The sequence below is a fragment of the Macrotis lagotis genome, chromosome 7, assembly GCF_037893015.1.
Source record: "Macrotis lagotis isolate mMagLag1 chromosome 7, bilby.v1.9.chrom.fasta, whole genome shotgun sequence".
NCBI classification, from domain to species: Eukaryota; Metazoa; Chordata; class Mammalia; order Peramelemorphia; family Peramelidae; genus Macrotis; species Macrotis lagotis.
Genome location: NC_133664.1, coordinates 194,919,274 through 194,941,002, shown reverse-complemented (window position 1 = coordinate 194,941,002; position 21,729 = coordinate 194,919,274). Strand labels below are relative to the sequence as shown.

Here is a 21,729-nt window from a genome sequence, read left to right as displayed (position 1 = left end):
AAATCTTAGCTCTAGCTTCTTCTATGGTACTTAATTCTCTTCTTGGCTGGATAGAGATTTGTACTCCTGAAGAGTTAACATGTTTTGGTGGGGAGGGAGCATGAAATTATCCCTCTTTATTCATATGGAAACTGCTTTAGCTATAAAGTCAATTTTAAAAAGTTTTATTTATATATTTAATTTCTTACTATTCAGTTATAGTTTCAATTTTTTAAACTGATCATAAAGTTCCCAAACTGAACTTCTATGCTGATTAAAAAGAATAGCAGTATGTTTATTAAAGTCAGCAAATATGTGATTCCAAAAAAGGACACTTACTAAAGGGTCAGATTTTATATTAAGAGAGAATATCTGACAGTGTGGGAGAAATGCTACTCTTTGGCTAAAGATATTATATTGCTATGAAAACCAGGCATTAAAAATTCATTTTTTCATAGACTCCATACTCTATGACTCTAGGAAGGCAGAATAGCTTGAAAGGACTATTAAGATGAGAAAAAGCATACTGTTTCTACCTGAAGCATATTTTAAAGTTAACTGACCTCTCTCTACTTGACTGTTGGAAGCAAACCTTGCCACCAAGTTTTAGTGGACAATGATATTAAATTGTTCTGAATTAATGTTGTTTGTAATCTTACGGTAATGACAATTTTATAAAAATTCATACTGAATTAATTAAACAGAGTTGGAGTGAAAGTAAAGAATTGAGTAGGAGGGAAATAGGTATCTGAAGAATTCATTTCAATTACAATATAAGAAATAAAATACAAATTCAAAATCGTGATTTGGGAGAACCTTAAGAGATATCATGGCCACTTTTTATTCCCAGTCTACATGTGGGACAGAAACTTAAAACTTTACTCTTCTTCAGACAATCTAGGAAACAGCTACATGGATGGACCTAGTTTTAATTTATGGACCACAACATTTCTCCTTTTTCTTCATCTTTTTCTTGACTGCCTCCAATTCTTGAAATTTTTTCTTGCTTTTTCCCAGTTATCCCAGTTGTCTTCAAGAATCTGTCCAAACCCTACCTATCTCCATTGTTATTCTTTCAGATTTCCTTCCATCTACTCTATGTCATATATGTATATCTATATCTATATCTATATCTATATCTATATCTATATCTATATCTATATCTATATCTATATCTATATCTATCTATCTGTCTGTCTATCTATCTATCCATCTATCTATCTGCTTGTTTTCATGTTATACCCTCAGAACGTAAACTCACTGAGGGCAGGGCATTTTTGGGGTATATTTTCTTTTTTTCCTTTCTTTTCTTTTCTTGTCTTTCAATACTTAGCACAATGCAAGCCCTTCCGAAATATTTAATTATTGACTGACCATGCCTCTAGAAAACTCTTTTTACTTGTGGACAGATTTAATTTTAAAGAAGTATTTTTTCTGATATCAGTTAAATTGGCCCCTTTACAGCTTTTACACATTGTGTCTGTTTCTGCCTCCTTGGACCAAATAGCACTATTTTAATTCCTCTTTGTCTTTTGCTTTAATTTCAGGTTAGGGTAATAAGTTGGAGCCAATTTTAATTGACTTGTGAAAGCCAATTATTAAATTTTCATGGTGAGCATTTATACTTTTGGAAATAGGCACTTACAAATTTGACCTTGATTTATGGTTTTGTTAATTTCCAGACTTAAGAAAATGTTAACAAAAGTTTATTGTTTGCATTTTTTATGTCTATGCATTTTTTATTGACTCTGGAAAATGTTGGACTCTTTAAGCCTGTAATGGTCTCAGGTTTTCACTGTGTTTTAGAAACTCCCACCCTCATATAAACTCCTTTTATTTTATTTATTTTACTTCTTATTCTAATTTTCTGCATCCATTAAACTTTTTGATTTTTCTTGTTTGTAGTATTTTATATCACCATTTCCTTGTAGAGTTACATATTCAGGGGCAGTCCTTCTCCAGATGGAATATTCTGGAGCTTCTGTTTGTTATCTAAAACCTCTAGGACAGAGTGAGCAGCCAATCTCTGGTATTTGTGTGTCAGTCTTCTTGTTCCTGTTCCTGCTCAGTTAATCAAGATCTGCTGACGCTTTCATTTGGACCAATTTTACTGCTGGAATTGTTGACCTACCCTCTAATTCAAGCCTAATAGAATGAAATGAAAGAAGAAAACCACACAGTTAAGACAAGTTATTCCTCATGTCACTCTAGAGTGGACTCCATAACCCCAATCTTAACATAGTCTTTGGAGTCAAGACAGAGAGAAATGGTCCTATTGATGTGTTTCTCTTTAATAACATCTTACATTTGTATAACAGTTGATAGATTTAAAAGTGTTTTCACTGATGTGACTTTATTTAATCATTACAATAACCCCATGAGATGAGCAGAATAGATATTGTTAAACAGTTTGTGAATGAGAAAAAGAGGCTCTGAGAGTTTGAGTCATTTGTTGGTGGCCAGAAAATTGTGAAGTTAGAACTAGAACCTTCACTTTCTTACTCCAGTATAAAAACATTCTTTTCAAAATGTAAGTCTTCAGGCAAACTCCATATTTATAGAACCATATCTATCATCAATCCTATCCTTCAAATGACTTTCTTCCTGGCTACCTTATTTTCAATGAGAAGCTCAGGGTCTTGGATTTAGAGATTAGAAAAGAACTAGTCCAATTTCTCTCATTTTCCAGATGTGGAAGTGAAGTTTCAAGGTTGGATAAGTGACTTGCTTAGGAAGGCACAGCTAATAAACATTAGTGGTAGGATTTGAATCCAGATCTTCCTTACTCCATGTCTTATACATTATTCAAATCATTCTTTTCTCTTCTCCTTAACTGCAGTCATTGCCCTGTTGATTCTTTTTTAAACATGTCTCTCATAGCCATTCCTTTATTAAAAATTCCTATCACCATTTTGCTAACCATAGCACCATTTCATTGTATTGCACATACCTAGACTACTTCAGGGAATGGTACAGTGGATACAACTGAGTCTGGAGTAAGTAAGTCTCATTTTAGTGAGTTCAAAGTCTAGCCTCAGACACTTCCTAACTATGTGACCCTGGTTAAGTCACTTAACTCCTTTGGCTTCCGGTTCCTCAATAGTAAAATGAATTAGAAAGGAAATGATAAACCATCACATTATCTGTTTTTTTTCAAGGCAAATGGGGTTAAGTGGCTTGCCCAAGGCCACACAGCTAGGTAATTATTAAGTGTCTGAGACTGGATTTGAACCCTAGTACTCCTGACTCCAGGGCCGGTGCTTTATCCACTATACCACCCAGTTGCCCCCATCACATTATCTTTTGCAAAATAACCCATATAGGGTCCCAAAGAATCAGTCATGATTGTAAACTTCTGAACAATAACAGAATACTTCCATGATATCACCACCTGTCTGCTGCCAGTAAACTTAAAATTAATACTATGCAGTTTTTAGGGATCATGCTAAAGTAGTGTTTCTAGTTTGTTATGCCTTTGTTTAAAATGCTTCCCTTATATTTTGCATATATAACAAATTCAAAAACTTTTTCTTTCTATTTGTGGACTTCTATAATCTAGATTCAGCTTATCTCACTCCAGCCACCAATCAACTCCTGGATGAGGAAATTCAACCTACTGATAGGGCTTAGCTCCTTTGTAATTTGAAGTTTTAGTGAGTTGCATGCAAATTGGTTGGTTAGATGGAAGTACTGTGAGATTAAGTGATTTTTTTAGTCATGATAATCCACATCCTGCAACTTTCTGTCTTCAAACATCTTGGAGGCATCCTTAATTGTTGGGGACCAATTATTGTTTTCTCCTGTCAAGATGGAAGTAAAAATGCCTGCTTCCATGAGATTTGCTATTCAGATGACTCTAGACAAATATCTACCTCCCATGATATCCTCAGTTTGATCAGGGAAACACATCTAATTGGTCAAGGGCTCCTCCTCAAAAGTTTATATATTGAATTCTGTCAGTAGAATTTGAGCTCCTTTAGAGAAGGGGTTGTTTAATTTTTGCTTTTGTATTCCTAGAATCATTCTGGGACAAGGATAGTGAGCTGTCAGTTAAACCAGGAAGAACTGTGAGTAATTTCCTCCTCTTGGTAAGACAAATTCTGACTGTTTGACTTTAGGCAAATCACTTAATCTCAGAGTACTTCCAAGCAATTTACTAAGACTCTGCTAAATCACAAAGAACAAGGAGAGGAAGGAAGATGACCTCCTTCAGTTGATGAATTTCCTTATATGGTAGTCCCCATATCAATGAAATTATAGTTCCAGTACCTCTTCTCCATATCCCCAGCTCCATAGAGTATCTTTTAAAAAAAATTATTTATTAAGGCAACAGTATTAAGTGACTTGTCCAAGATCACACAACTAGGCAATTATTAAGTATCTGATGTCGGTTTTGAATTTAGGTCCTCTTGTTTCCAAGGCTGATGCTCGATATATCCACCATTCCACCTAGCTGCCCCTCCATTATAGTATCTTGATTATTGAGTAGAAACTTGGGAATGGGAGAAGCGAGGGAAAGGAGTTAATTCAGATGGTGTACTTCATCTTGAAGTGGAAGGCTTCATCTCATTGGAATTCTTGAATCAAAGAACAAATTTGATAGCACAGAAAATTCCAGAATAGTTTAAAATAGATGACCTTTGAGGTCCCTTCAACTTCTGAGCTTATGTTATCTTTATAGGCTCAAAGACTGGGGCAAGAGAGGAAAGTAACACACAGAGGTACTAGCAACAGAAGTTGTAGGAAATTGGAGAGTAGGGACTTTAATTTCATGTACTCTGACTTCAAATGCTTGTGCTACCTATAGCACATTCATCTCTACTTCTTTCATCAGGTACCACATTGTAAATAGTCTTGCCTATCCCATACTAACCTCAAGAGATTATTTTTCTCATCCTTCAAATCTTTTATTTTTATTCCCAGCAACATTATCAATATATTCAATTAAAAAATTGTTTTGGAAGCATAGGGATTACAGTATCTCATTGAGCAATGAATTTTATTAAAGGAAATTTTTAATTATCATTTAGTTTAATTCGTTCAGAAATTTTGGCTGTAAAGCTTTTAAAGTTTAATTCATGACTTATAGTTTTGTTTCAGTAATGAGAGAAATGAACATTCTTGTTTTGTCTTTCATGCTCATTCAAAAACTTAGGTTTTTCCATTTTCCATTTCCAATAATTCTAATTTTGTATTTTAAATAAATATTTTGAGCATATTAAATAAATTTTATTTTATTCCTATGATTTTTTTAAGATGATAAGTTAATTTTGAAAGTTTAAAAAAATTGTTTTGGTATGGTGAAATAGTTGTGCAATTTAAAAATTGTAAACTCTAATGTTTTCCTGAATCGTTAAACTTGTCCTAACAATAAAACAAATTCCCAAATCTAATATAAATACATATTGATCAGAATAAGTGCTTAAAATATATAGTTGAACTGCATTAGATAATATCTTATTTGATATTTTATGTAATATACATGAGTGATAATGGTCTTTTTCTGATTTATCACTCTTTGGTTTGGAAGTATTATTTTTTTATTTTTCTCCATAGTATATTTTGCATGGAGGTTGCTTTTTTATTTGCAAAGTTGCAAATATTTGAATCTATTTGTTTTTCCTTTTGAGAGTTTTTATGTCTGATAAATTTCTATTTTGTAATGATATTTTATGGATAATATTGTTCATTTAGTCTGAATAGTTTACATGCATTTTGGAAAAACTCAACTAATGTGTTAGTGTTGGAGTTTTGTTTGCAAATAATTGGGTGCAATAGTTTCTTGCAATTTCTTTTCTTCCCTCCATATTGCTGTTAATTTCCACTTATCCTTAAAGAAAAAAGTTAATTTGGCTTTTCTCTTATTTTTATCAAGATGGCTACTGGTTTATCTATTTATTTTAATGGAACTTTTTTATCACTATAGTAGCTTTTAGTTTCCAATTTCACTTCTTTGATTTTATTTTTATCTTTTATTTCATTAGATTTGTTATTTTTAATTTTTATTTTCCAGATCTGTTAGTTGCATAGTCTATTAATTAATATTTTCTTTCCCCCTTTTGTTGGCATAGGATTTAGAAGGAAAAAAATGCTTGCATTAGAATCATTTTACCATTGTCTGTCAAATAGTGGAATATTATCTTCTTATTATAATATTTAATATAATTTGTTTCATGATTTAGTCTTATTTATTATTATTATTATTATTATTATTAAGGATTAAATTATTTTACCAACATTTAAGTCTAAATTCATTATGTCAGTTTCTCTATTGGTTCCTTGTAGGATTTCCATTTTAAAGAAATTGCCCTAACATAAGTTCAAATCCAGTCTGTATGACACTGGGCAAGTCACTTCATTTTGTTTGCCTAGGTTCCTTATCTGTAAAATGAATTAGAGAAAGAAATATCTTTGGCAATTAATGAATAGAAACTTTAAGGAATATATCTATTTTTTGGCATTATATAACAGCTTTACAGAACTGACCATACGCTATTGTATCATAGAACTCCAATATTATTGCTGTTGTTCAGTCTTTTCAGTTTTGTCTGACTCTGTGACCCTCATTTGTGGTTTTTATTTGCAAAGATACAGAAATTGTTTGATATTTCTTTCTATATTCTCTTCCATTTTATTTAGAGTTTAATCCTATTTGTGTTCATGGCTATAATTTCCCCCTTCTACCAAATATGAATGATATTTCTTCTATTCCCACTCTTTTTCACTGAGGCTCCCTCACCCTCAAATCAGCCTTCCCTCTCAAATTATTCACATTAACTTTCTTTCCATGATCCTATCTGCTGTTTACTTCACTTTACCTCTAATATTACATTTTTTTTATGAATTTGTTTATTTTATAAAAAGAGGAATAGCTCTATTTAAAATTGGAAATAGGGGAACTCCAGGGCAATAATCTCTTCTTCCTCTTTCAGGCATTTGATTATTACTTAAATTATATTAAGTAATTTTTAAGAGTATCTTTTGATTGTTTCATTTTTATCTATTAATTTTGCTTTTTGAAGTCTTTTTTTTCAGGCTGTGGATTTCTCTTTACAACTGCTTGTAAACTACTGATTCTGTTAAAATTCCTGAAGACAATTAGAAAGTGTCAAGTCAAGTCCCTTTTCAATGTAACAGCCATTCAAAGACAAACACATACCCCTATATCTTGTCTTACAAAAATTGAGAATCCACATTCTTTAAATTGAACTTCATAATACACAAGCTTGAGGCTTTTCAAAATTCTACCTGTTATTCTCTAAACTATTTGTTGAACAGAATAGGAAGATGCTTGGATCCCTGGAGGCATTCTTCCAAGCAGAAATTCAATAATTAATGATTTCTCTTTGAGTTCAATCTGTTTTGACTGAATAATACTATGCAGTCATCATCCTGTCCATATTCCCTATTTCACTCAAAAATAATTTCAGAAATTTTATCAGATGCTTTGCTAAAAATCTAGATTGGCTATTTCTACAGGACTCCTTTGATCTAGAATTTTAATAACACCACATAAAGAGGAAGCAAGTTTAAGTTCGTATAACTTACTATTGATACAGCCATACTTTTTTAAAAAAAACGTTTTTGCCAGGCAATGGGGTTAACTAACTTTCCTAAGGTCACACAGCTAGGTAATTATTAATTATCTGGGGTAGGTTTTGAACTTAGGTCCTCCTGACTCCAAATTCCTTTGCTATGTGTTAAATTGATAACTCTTTAATATGTGCTAGGGTGTCAAAGTCAAGCTTTTTCATTATTGTTTATAGCCTTAGCTTTTTTGAAAATAATGACATTTCTCTTCCTCTATTCTTGTGGTACATCTCTTGTTCTGTATGACACTTCAGACATCACTGACACTGATTCAGCAATCACATTTGTCAGTTAAGTTCCGGAGAATATAACTCATGTGGGCCAGGTGAAAAAGAAACATGAAGAGCAATTCACTCACTATCTTCTTATTTATATTATATATTATCTTTGAACCATTTTTGTTCTCTCCTTGCCAGTCCATAGGTCCTTCTCCTTAGTAAAGAAATTAGAAGATAAATAAAAATTAGACTTTATATTTTCTGTTTGATAATAGGTATACTTTTCCTATTCACCTTGTGTATTGGTTCACTTCTGTTTTATTCCTCTTCTTTTGTCCAATATAAATAAAACAAAAACATTCCAAAAGATGTCTGAATCATGGAAGAGTTCCAATCAGTCCTTTAGGCTAGACTTGTGATTTAATCTTTTTAAGTGCTATTAAATCAAAATTCTGACTCACCTTTACATGTGTTCTATCAGGGAATCCCATCCCCTCCCTTTCTTTTTTCTTCCTTTGTTAGAATCTCTTGTTAGATTAGATGGTTACTAATCTGTAATCTGTGGAAATCATTACAATGAATAATTGGTAGCTCTGACAGCAATTTTTCTGGAACTTAGGAAGAAGTCAAATTCATTATCTGTTCATTATTGTCCTATGTCATTTGGTCAGTCAACTAATTTTTGGTGTTCAATTGCTGTATTCCAAATACTATGATACTGAAGATAATTAGAGAGGTAAAACTGGTTCCCCCTCCCCCACCAAGGACCTCACATTCTATTGAGGGATAAATATATTAAAATAATTATTTATATGCAAAATATATCCAAAGTAGATGGAAGCTGATTTTAGAAGAGAGGGCATGAGAAACTGAGAGGACTGAGAAAAATCCCTGGCAGAAGATAGGAAGCAATTTTTCATCTTAAAGGAAGGAAATAAAGCAAAGTTGGAGAGCTGAGAAAAGATGACATTACAGACATTACAGACATATTACATGAAAGGAATAGTATGCTAGGGTACCTGGATAATAGCACGTGTGATAAAGAGTAAGGATAAAGACTTTAAAGAGTTTATTAGTTTACTGAATAGAGGTGGTGACTAGTCCAGGCAGGCGGTATTGAGAGTTTATGCTAGGTTGGTGACTATGAATAGAGATAAAGGGATGAGTACAAGACATAGAAATAGGCCTCAGACATTTTATCATTACCTAGTTGTGTGACCTTGGGCAAGTCACTTAACCCTTAAGTCTTGCAAACAAAACAAAATAAACTAAACTAATAAAAAGACATAGAAATAGCAATTGAATTGATGTATGAGGGTACGAAAAGTCCAAGGATTACACTGATAATTGTGATTTTGGGAAATTTGAAGGCTAATGGTACCCAGAAAAAAATATAAATCTTTGAAAGGGGAGGTGTTTTAAGTGCAAAGATAATGAGTTCTTTTTTGGACATATTACATCTAAAACAATCAAGTTAATAGTCACCTTAAATATCATAGATGACATTTATATCCTAGTTGTAGATATAGAGTGCATATAGAAACCATATATGTGGGATGAGTATACACAGACACAAACATACATCCATACACAAACATACATCCATACACATGCATCTTTCAGTAGCCCTTGCCTATTCTAAGTTTAAAAAAGAAAAAAAATACCATGAATTTTTCACTCACCCCAGGTTCTTGCGGAATTTGGTCTAGATAGCACTGCAGAAATGAAAGAAATTTGATTTTGATAAAGAACTCTTTTGCAAACATATATAGGTATTAATAGTTATCAACATTGGACCATATGGCAGTTTAGAGATAGTCAACCAATCAAATTCAACATTACCCTTCAAATAACTTAAAAATAATGTCTCCAATTGAATTTTGAAGTAGTGGAGTTAATTAAAGGTCAGGGTGAAATATTTTTTCATCATAAAACAACTTAAGAAATCACCAAAAATGATTTGTGATACTGGGATCAAGACTGGCTCACAACACAAGCAGTAGCAGAATCTGCTGGCCTTAGAAGCAGCTATAATAGCAACAGTTACAGCTTTGTGAGCAATGGTAAAATGGTTGGGATAACTGGTCACAAATAGATTACAGGAGACTTTTTGTTGGTACTTGGTGCAGCTTGCACTGATTGGCAATTCTATTGAACATATGCACTAGTTTTAGGGTGGGGAAGAGTGCTTATGGTCAATGACAAGAGAGCAGGTGTTCTAGTTGCATTCCAAAGTAGAGAATAGCTGTAAGTAGGATCCCCTCAAGAGGTATGACTTGGTCACATTTCCAGGGCCAAGAGAAATTCTAGTGTTGCTGTTGCAGAGGAAGAGGGACACTTATTGCATGAAGACCAGAGGAAATGAAAAGAGCAGTAACCAAATCTTAAAAGCAACAAAAACTTATGAATGCCCAGTTCAGAACTAGTTCTAAAAACAACAGCACAAAAAAGTCGGGTTCTTAGAATAATGTCTCTCCAACCCCTGGTGAGCAGAGCTCAACTTAAACATAAAGTTCAAAGTCAAGAAATAGACTGGAAAACGAATAAACAATAACAACCACAAAATAACTTGACCACTAAAAAAGGTAGTATGAAAGCAGGGAAGACAAAGACAACAAAGAGGACAATAATGTGAATATGGCCAACAGCCAAAGAGAAATGGTAATCAGATACAAGCTGAACAAGAAATCCTAGAAAAGTTAAAGAAAGAGATAGGAATGGTAAAGTAAAATTGGTTAAATATATGAGAATAATGCAAGAAAATTATTGAAAGAAAATTAATGGTTTGATAAAAAGAGGTATGGAGAAAATAACACCTTAAGAAACAGAATTAATCAAATGGTGAGATTCAAAAATATAGTGAAGAAAATGTTTCCTTAAGAAAGCAGAATTGGCCAAATGGTAAAAAGGAGGTACAAAAGCTCACTGAAGAAAATGATTCCTTAAAAACAGAATTGTGGGGGCAGCTAGGTGGCATAGTGGATAAAGCACTGGCCTTGGAGTCAGGAGTACCTGGGTTCAAATCCAGTCTCAGACACTTAATAATTACCTAGCTGTGTGGCCTTGGGCAAGCCACTTAACCCCATTGCTTTGAAACTATGCTCAAAGGGAAATAAAACTGTACATGCCCTTTTAACCATTAATATCAATACTTGATCTATTTCTCAAAGGAAGGAAATGAAAAGCACAAATATATGTAATATATGTTTGTAATATATGTTTTGTATATAGTTGTAAAATTTTTTTTTGTAGTGGCAAATAATTGAACTTTAAGGAGATGCCTATTTATTGTAGAATGACTAAATAATTTGTGGGATATTACTGTAATGGACTACTATTGTGCTATAAGAAATGATGAAGTAGATTGTTTCAGACAGACATAGGAAGACTTTTATGAACTGATGCAAAAGGAAGTGAGCAGAACCAGGCACAAGACTATTTTGTCTTTTAATGTTTTGCTCATCATTTGCTTAGCAAATTTGAGATGCTGATCTTATTGTTGAATGCCTGTGAATCTGAACAGTATGCCAGTACCATGACAGAAAACTGAATCACTTTTACTTGAATAGTCTAAGGAAAATTTTGAAGATCATCTGGTAAGGTAAGATACTAGACTCAGAGGTCCTTTCTTGATCTGAACTGCCAAGTATTCAAATTCTATTTCAGAGAGTCCAAGTCCAATGTGCTGCTCATCTTGTTTGAATGCCAAGCATAAAATAGCCTAAAAAACTATTTTACAGAGAACTCACACAGACAAATGTTCAAATGAAGATAAGGAGAAGAAAGACAAGGACACTTTCAAGATCTCTTTGAAGAACTATGGAATCATTTGAATGGCATAAGAGATATCAGAAAAGGACTGCTCTGAGGTGGCTAGGTGGTACAGTGGATAGAGCACTAGCCCTGGAGTCAGGATTACCTGAGTTCAAATCCAGCCTCAGACACTTAATAATTACCTAGCTTTGTGGCCTTGGGCAAGGCACTTAACCCCATTGCCTTGCCCACATCAAAGAAGGCACTGTGAGCAAAACAAAATTGCGGTAGCTTAAAAGAAACATGGAATTAGCACATTTAGAGACATTTCCACCCCAAATATTCATATGGACTATTTGTGCCTGATTTGTGGCAGAGTCTTCCAAGATTGTATTGTTTTCATCAGTCATAGTTGCACTCACTATACCTTGACTCCACAATAACGATGTCATTTTGATCCTCTGAGAAAAAAGAGCAACCATTATAATGAGAAAAGGCCTAACTATTCTGGGTCACTACAATGATCCAAGAAAATTCCTAAGGACAATGATGAACAAATAGGCATTGATAAAGTTTGAATGCAAATTAAAATATTATCATTTTTACTTTTTTGCTCTATACCTTATATGAAATATTTTGTATTACTTCACATGTATAATTATTATATTATACATGTGAGTGATAAAGGTTGGGAAAGAGGTAGAGAATTTACAACTAAAATTTCTTTTTAAAAGCAATGCTTAAAATTAATTAATACTAGAGGAGGCTAAGTGGTGCAGTGAATAGAGCTGGCCCTGGAGTCAGGAGTACCTGAGTTCAAATCCAGCCTCAGACACTTAATAATTACCTAGCTGTCTGGCTTTGGGAAAGCCACTTAACCCCATTGCCTTGCACACAAAACCTAAAAAAATTAATTAATTAATAATAAATTTAAAAATACCTGTACCTACACAAGGCAATAGTTTTCCTACTCTACTGAATTATATGGGTTATAAAAATATTTTTTTATAATTACAAGCATCCTAATTTCTGAGCATAGTACATTGTACATAGTAAGTGATTAATAAAGAGTTGAATTAAAAGAATGATTTGAATAGTCACAGATCTAATTGATGGGAGGAAAGGGAGAAGATCTAGGAATTCTGAATTTTAGATTTGTCGATTAGAAAACATTTTATGATATCTGTAATTTTTTTGGTGTGAAATCACTCAGTGACTTCTGATATATCACCCTTTTTCTCATTTTAATTTAATAACCATCTTCACCAAAGGCTACTTACATCTATCAAAAGTCTAGATAATTAGTGTACCAAAGGTTTATGCTGAAAGAAATTGAGATTCACCAGAAATTTCTAGTAGATTCATCAGGAACGCTTAACAGCAAAGTCCCAAAAGTAATAGAGAAGCTAAACTTTCAAAGACTGATATTCTTGGAAAGGGTTTTAGACTTAATATACTTCTGAAAGGCCAGGAATAACAGGTAGGGAAAGGAAATCACCTCGCGAGGGCTTTGTTTTGTTCTTATTCCTTTCCCCCTTCAACTCTTGTATATGAAAGATCAAGAGAGTATAAACTGGGATCCCTTGATTCTCAGGGTCTTTGACAAGCTATTGGTAGAGTAACCTGTAAAACAGGTATTTTTAATTTTATTTTTTTTTACTTTTGAGTATTGCGAACCTCTTTGATAGACTGGTGAAGCCGATGGACCCCTTCTTAGAATAATGTTTATAAATGTCTAAAATAAAATACATGGATCACAAAAGAAACAAAAGATTAGTGAAAATGAGTAATTTTTCCCCAACCATATACATGTATTCTCTGAAATCTAGTTTATGGACCTTAGGTCAAGAACTTCTTTTCTTAATAGATGCCTACTAGGTATAAGTTAGACATCTGTATGCAAAGGAGCCTCAAGGACTTTCTGAACTTAAGACAGAATCTAGGCTGAAAAAACCCTGGTGACTAGGAAATACTGATTAAAAGATCTAAACCTCATGTCACTGATATGACTTTGCAATCCAAAAATGCTCATCATTTGTGACAAGAAAACTCCTTTTGGAAATGAAATGCCCATTCTAACCAAAGCTCAGAGAAATATAGGAGAAAAAAAAAACTGGCATTTCCCCTTTCTATATTTTTATTCCTTTAGATTGATGACTGTGTTTTAGGACACATGATGTTTCCATGTTTTTCTAAAAGAACTGTATCAGAAATGTCTGTATAAGCTTTAAGACAAAAGAACAATGATGAAGGCAATTTCATTTAAGTTACTCAAATAAAAACAAAAGCTTGAAAAAAGAAAAATGACCTACCCAAACTTGTATCCAATATAATATTTCCTGGTAGCTCTAATCAATGAACTTGGAATCAGCAGTCAATTCAAAGTAAACTATATATCACACTTACATACTCATTAGAGACTATATTCCTGACAGAGAATGCCTACTATATGAACCTACCAGGGAACAGGCTCAGTGTGAATTTAAAAATGGCATCTATTGAAAACATCCTTGGCAAGCTAAGACTAGAATCTCTTCTATTTGTATCCATCGGTCATATATGTACCCTTGAGTGTATCTCTCTATGAGAGTATCATGGGCACTTTTGTTCCCTACCCATGTTAATTCTTCTCACTGATGGTATATACATTTATATGAAAGTGCTTTGTATGTTTATAGGAAAAGGTTTTATAGCTTTTAAAATATTCTATTAATTAAATGCCTTGACTTTGAATTAATTTTGTCTTACTGCTAAGAAAGGTAAACACATCAGTGAGGAACCATGAGTAAATGCTTTGAGTTAATGGACACTCACAAAGTATTAGACCCTGGGAGTGGCCTGGTGAGTTAGGGGTAAACCTAGTTGCTATGGTCAAAGATTAGGACTTCAAATTTCCTCCCTGTAAATTTCCCCTTGCTACATTCTCCTTCATCTTGGAGTAAATGAATAAAGATAAAAAGATTTATGAATAATTTATTATGTGTAAAATACAATGCGAAGAGTTTGAAATTATAAAGCAAGATAGTCCCTACCCTTAATAGGATTACATTTTAGTAGGGGGAGACAGGTTACATAAGTGTGTGGGGTATAGGAATACTATTTTGGTCTAGTAAATCATAGAGATGATGAGTAAAGTCATAGGGAATCAGTTGATATGGCCTATTTAGGTACAACAGGATTACTGATTTTAATTTTAATTTATTAATACATTAAAATATATTGCAGTAATAAGTGGCTATCCTATTCCATGGCTAGTCTTTAGATCATGGAGTGTTCCTTTTTCCATGACCCCTAACAAGAGGATTAGGAAGAGGAGTTGGTCTATTTCCAACTTCCCATTGCCACTATCTGGAACTCCTTTTGGTGTGACACTTTGAAAGCCCTCTTCATTTGTATTTCATATATATCTAGGCTATCACATCTAGATCTTTGGGGAATGGAATAAATCAAGTTATAATATAAATATTTATATAATACATGCCTAGATGCAACACATGCAAATATACATATACATATATGTATTTACACACATGAATGAATAAAGAAAAATATGCTGAATCATTTATTATGGGTCAAGCACAAGGATAAGAGATTGGGATATAAAACTGTCCTCAGGAGGATTACATTCTGGTAGGGGGAGACAAATTATATAAGGGTGTGGTGACTAGGAAAGGTATCTTGGTCTGGGAAATCATAGAGTTGCCTGAGTAGAGTCTTAGGCAGTTGATATTGCATTTAGTACCAGAATCACAGACTACCTCTACCCCTGCCGTCATATTTGGGAAATTCAATATGCATGTTACTATCCCCTCAAATCTACTACCTCCCCCAAATTTCATAACCTCCCTACCTCTAGGATCAGCATTCTCAATCCACCATTGCCAAGCCCAATACCTTTGATATTATTACCATTCATAATCTATAACTCTAAACTTATAATGGCTCATCATAATCTTCTAACTTTCCATTATGCTTCTTCCTTCCTGAGCCTTTATATCCTTTTTTTTAGTTTTTTTTTTTTTGCAAGGCAATGGGGTTAAGTGGCTTGCCCAAGGCTACACAGCTAGGTAATTATTAAGTGTCTGATGCCGGATTGGAACTCAGGTACTCCTGATTCCAGTTTCTTTGTCTTTGAATCTCTTGACTTCATGGTCCTCCTCTCTGACAATCCTCTATCACATTCTATTCTTAAACTTTTAAAAACCATGTAACTGCTGGTCATAATACAAATTAATTTTATGTAATCTCACATGAGTTCTTAATGCTTCAGGGCAATGATTTGCCACTGTACTAATTGGTTCTCTTCACAGTTGCTGATCAAATGTTCCCAATTCTCCTCTGCCATCCCCCACACCAGCTTAATGGACAACCTAATTTTTTCCTTGATAGATCATGCAGATCATGAACAACTTCTGTAGGTGTATCCAAAGGTTCTGTCCTCCATCTTCTTGTCACTCTATACAATTTTCCTTGGAGATTTCATGAACTTTCATGACTTCAATCACAATCAACGCAAAAGATACCTATAATACATACATACATATATACATACATAAGGTATATGGTGTATGTCAAGACCTTTTAGGACTACTTTCCACTTCTGATGCCCACCTGGGCACCGAACTCTCACTTGTGTCTCCAAGAAGCTGTAGCTCACATCCCATTAAACTGTTTTGGCAGACAGGCTAAATGAGATTGGAGGTAACTGGGGGTCTCAACCTATCAGTTAGGGAAGTGTCTACCTGGGCAGATGATAACAATTCATTTCAATGATCATGAAGGCAACTGAAGCAGGAGCTGGGGAGAGCTTAAAGGTTGCTTAGACACCGAAGTCAACCCTTTCATCTAGAATCATCATCAGTTGTCTTGACTCTATCTTGTTACTAGATCATAATGGCTTTGGAAGAGAATGAGGCTGACATTTTCATACAACTCTGTTCCACTTAAATCCAATTTACTAGTGAAACAAAAGATATTACCTATACCATTTTATCATTCCTATTTCAAAGTCCCGTGGAGACAGAAGAGAGACAAAGAAGCAGGTGCTGATACAAGGAACCTATAGTTAACACCTGCGCACAGGTGGCCCAGGCCATAGCGTCATCTCCTCATTGGAAGCAGCAGTGGGATTTGGCAGCCTGCTGGGTATCTGAACAGTCTTTTAAAGATCACACTGCTCACCTCCTATTGTGAGGAAGAGACTAGAAAATGTGCCCTGAATATTATCTGTTTACTCAATTCTGACCTCATAACCATGGCAGGTGAGAAGCCCACCTGGTGGCTGAAACACAAAAAATTTACAAAAACTTTGAGGATAATTCTACTCACTATACATTCATGGGATAATTGCATACCCATAGACAACACAAGATCCAATAGACCTGAATGATGAACAGTTATTGTTGTAAGAGATCTCAACAAATTCCAAATGGCATCCAAATATCAACCCTGAGGGAAACAAGACTTGCAAATGAAGACCAATGAAGTGGAACCTGGATCATGTTTTTTCTGGAATGGTAGCATGAAGGGGTGTGCTGTGAAGCTGGGGTAGGTTTTGCAAAATCAAAGTTAATCTTGTCAACAACCTTATATGCCTACCAAAATGATTGAACAACAGGTTCAATGTGAGTAACACTTGCCAGAAAACACCATACCCCCCATCATTAATTCCTATGCTCCCTCGCCCCCATGACAAAACGTGATGAGACCAAGAAAAATTTAATGGAGTTCTGGTTGGAGACCCTTGTCATCAATGTACCAGAAAAAGACAAGCTCATAATTCTGAGTGACTTTAATGCTAGAGTAGGCTCAGATTACCAGACATGTCAGGGAGTCCTTGGGAGGAATAGAATTGGAAACAGATGGTTTCTTACTACTGAAGACTTCTCATCACAGCACTCTTTTCCATTGTACAGCACTGCATTTGCTCATCTAGGTCAGAACAGGCACAAATCCAGACTGATTTGATAAAAATGATAGGGAAATATGGAAGCTGCTAAATGAAATACCAGCAGGATAGTTCATACCTTTCTAAGAACGCAGCATTTAATTCCATCAAAAGTAAAGTACAGGGGGGTGGGGGGGGAGGGAATCGAGATTAGGGGGAAAATTAAAAAATTCAAAATAAATAAATAAATTTTAAAAAAGTCAAGTACAATTGAAACTTAGAGAGATGACGATTCTTGACTCAGTAGGAAGATTAGATGAAATTCAGTTTTATACTGATAGTAAAAATCAAAAGTTCTTGTAGGTAGATGTCCTGAAGGCCATTTATGTGCCAAAGACATATGATGCATCTCAACTACATAGTCCTGAGGAGTCACATAGATTAGTGATAGGGACACAGTCTAAGAGGGATGGGATGAACATTTTTAGTATTCTTAACAGACTGTCATCAATCAATGTAGAAACCATTGACTGTTTATCTCAAGCTGAAGCGAATCCATCCCTAGCTGAAGTTCTGATTGAAGAAGATGTTTTTCAATACTATTAGGCTACTTTCATGGGGCAAAGCAGCTGCTACTGATTCTATTCCAGCTGAGATTTATAAGGTGGTGCATCCATTGCTCAAACAAAAGGTGACTGTAATTTTCCAGGTCATTTGGCATGAGCAGGTTATCCCCTACAAATTCAAGGTTGCCTCCACCGTCCATTTCTATAAAGGTAGAGGAAAAAAATTGTCTTGTAACTATCACAGAGTGTTTCTATCTTAATCATTGTTTGCAGTATTCTTGATTGAGTCCTACTTAATAGGCTGATCCTTCACCTGAAAAATGTTTATCTACCTGAAAGTCAGTGTGGCTTCAGAAAGGGTGGAGAAATGGTCACTATGGTGTTTTTGCCTGGCAACTCTTGGTAAAATAACAACAGACAGAGGTCTGTATACAGTATTTGTAGATTGACCAAGATCTTTGATCCCATCACTCATAAGAGACGTTGGAAATTTATGTCAAAATTTGGTAGTTTGGAGAATGTCCTCTGTATGGTACATCGATTTCATGATGGCATGCTTGCCTGGGTTCTGGATAGCGGATGATAATTTACCAATTGAATGAAACAGGACTGTATACTTGATTCCATGTTTTTTTCCATGGTGAATTCAACAATGGTAGTTACTTCACTAATGGCAAATTCTTCAAATTGAAAAGGCTACAACCAAGATGAAAGTGGAGGTAGTGTTGCTGCATAATCATCTGGTAGTAGATGCATTGTGCACTCAATGAAACCTCTGAAACTGAAATGCTCTGTGGTTTGTGCTAATTTTGACCTAACACCAAGAAAACAGAGGTGCTGCATCATTCAACACCACATCATCCGTATGTGTTACCATTAGTTACAGCATACAGAAATTTTAATAATATGGATAAGCTCACTTACCTTGGTAGTATACTTTCCAAGGAGATAAACATTTATAATGAGTTTGACACATTTTGCCAGAGCTAACTCAGTCTTTGGGAGAAGAAGTATTAGAATGATACCATACTGAAATTCTACAGAGCCTTTGGGTTGACCTCATTATTGTAAGCCTGTGAAACCTAGGTAGTCTACCAGTGCTCTGCTTGGAAACTAAATTGCTTCAATTTAGGAAGGATTTTGAAGGTCACCTGGCAGGATAAGATACCAGAATTGAGGTCCTTTCTTGAACTAAATTATCAAACATTCAAACATTATTACAGGGAATGCAATTATGATGGGCTGGCCATGTTGTCAGAATGGCAGATGTATACTTGCCATAAAGACTAGTTTATGGAGAGCTCACATTGAGCAAGCACTCATAGGGGGTTTAGAAAAAGTAAAATAAGGATATTCTGAAAGTCTCTTAAGAACTTTGGCATTGATTGTGAAGCAAGAGAAACACGGACACAGTTTTGCCCAGCATGGTTTGCCCTCAATTAGAGAGAGTGCTGTGCTCTATGAACTAAATTGAAGCAGTTCAAATGAAACATGAGAGGCATAGATTTATCATACCTACCCCAGGTGTTCACATGGACTATCTGTGCCTGACTTGTGGTAAAGCATTTTGAATCACATTGGTTTGATCAGCAAGAGTCAGACACCCTGTAATGTATGTGTAAAATTGTCATGTTGTTTTGGTCTTCAATAACAAACCAATCAACAGTGTACATACCTACATACATAAATATATCAATACATGCATGTATAAATATTGATGTGTATCTCCAATCTTACCCCCCCAATCCTAATCATTCTGCTGAAGTCCTATATTGCATCTTCTATCTCTTGTAGGCATCCCAAACTCAAATATATTCAAGACAGAAAATGTTATCCTCTCTCCTTTTCCAAACCTTCTCCTCTTCTGAAATTCTTGTATTTTTTGTCAAGTGCACCTCACATTCTTCCAGTCACCTAAGTTTAAGATTATTATCAAGTATTAACCTTAGTTTCTCAATTGTAGTTACTCTATTTATCAATTCTATCACAAAATCTTTTCATCATCTTTTAGGTCCCTTTTTTATTCACTCCCAAAGTCATCACTTTGGTGCAAGTCCTCATGACCATTCATTTGGATTATTGAAATAGCCTTCTGGTAGGCTTCCCTGTCATATGTTTTTCCTTTTTTCAACCCATTCTTCACTTAGTTGCCAAAGTCATTTTCTTACAGTTCAGGTCTGATCATGTCATTCTCCAGGTGTCTGGGAAAAAACTGGCCCATGAATAAAGAAGATTTGAATTCAAATTTGGTGTCATACACTTCCTACTTGTGTGAACTTGGGCAAGTTATTTAAATTGTGATCCTTTTCTCAAATATAAAATGTTGGTGTTATTGCTATAGTTATTATTCAGTTGTGTCCAATTCTTCCTGACCCCAGTTGGGGTTTTCTTAGCAAAGATTACAGAATTGTTCCTTCTTCAGTTCATTTTACAGATAATGGTAGTTATGAACTGAGGCAAATAGAATTGCATGACTTGCCAAGGGTTCCACATATAATAAGTGCCTAAGATGAGATTTGAACTCATGAAGATGAGTCTTCCTGATTTTGATCAGTGCTTAATCCATTGTACCATGTCCATAAAATTATAAGCTTTCTGAGTGTGGGAACTATCTTTTGTCTCTTTTGCCTCTGAGTGCTTCCTCAGCACTTAGCATATATCTAGGAGAGAGCAGGTACTCAATACTTCTTTATTAATTAATTGGTTGATTCATTGACTGAACTTGAGATTCTTATGAAATATATCTATGTCCCAAGATGAGTCTATATAACATGCTATATTTTTGAAAAAAAGAATTAAAGAAGTCCAAAGATAACTCCTGAAAATTCCTACCTTCCAGGATTATTGTGAGGATCAAATATTCATCAAACATTTAATATAGTGCTTGAAACAGTGGAAACTTAATAAACGTTTATTTCTTTCCTTTATTAAACTCCAGAGGCTCCTTATTACCTACAGGATCAAGCACAAAGAGGTATTTGACTTTCACAGTTTTTCACAACCTTCTTTCCTATCATTTAAGTCTTCTTAATTTTATTTTTTAATATTTCAGGCACACAAGAACTACTTGTAGTCCCTAAAAGATTTCTTTACCACTGCATCTTGGTTTCTCTAATTTCTTTCAAGATTCAGTTTGAATTTCTCCCTCTATTTGGGGACAACAAGCATGTTGTCCCTCCTGCTGCAGAATCTAAGGCTAATGGGTAACTTGAGTATGACAGTTCTGAACTGTCACAGAGCTAAAGCCTACTGGGTAACTGTACTATGTCTAGCATCAATAGAATGATCCCTTTGCCCTTACAATGGAGGTCCACCAAACTATTTAAGTAAAGACAGGTTAAAGTTTATCAATATTGGTAGTGGGTAATGATTGTTTTCTATTCTTTGGAATTTGGCAAGATAGGGAGAGCTAGTCCTAAAAAGAAGGAAATAAATGCTCCCCTTAATTTTTCCATTCCACCCATAGTCTACCCTTCAAATTTTAGTGCTTTCCTCTCTTACATGTTCTGTTATCTACATTGATTTAGATATGATATATATATATATGTATATATATATATGCTATATGTTACATGCATTTTCTATCTCCATTAGAATGTGAGCTACTTGAGAATAAGGACTGTGTTTTTTCCTTTCTTTATATTCCCCAAAAGTTAGTGTTTAATCAATGCTAATTAACTGAGAAAATCAAGACTCTCTTCATAAACTTTATCTCCATTGTTCTACACATCAAAAT

At 34.5% G+C, this 21,729-nt stretch overlaps 1 long non-coding RNA gene across 3 annotated transcripts in view; it reads right to left on the bottom strand.

Moving 5' to 3' along the window:
• LOC141493939 (uncharacterized) overlaps window positions 1–16,649 on the bottom strand; it is a 145,293-nt gene extending 128,644 nt beyond the window's left edge. The window contains exons 1-4 of one of the 3 annotated variants that reach the window (XR_012470363.1): window positions 16,520–16,649; window positions 15,791–16,063; window positions 9,470–9,502; window positions 8,264–8,346 (exon numbers count right to left, since the gene is read on the bottom strand). This is a non-coding gene — a long non-coding RNA (uncharacterized LOC141493939). Of the gene's footprint in view, window positions 1–8,263; window positions 8,347–9,469; window positions 9,503–15,790; window positions 16,064–16,282; window positions 16,409–16,519 lie in introns of those variants that run through there. The other 2 variants (XR_012470362.1, XR_012470364.1) reach the window with 2 other exon arrangements.
• Between the last annotated feature and the right edge of the window lie 5,080 nt (window positions 16,650–21,729).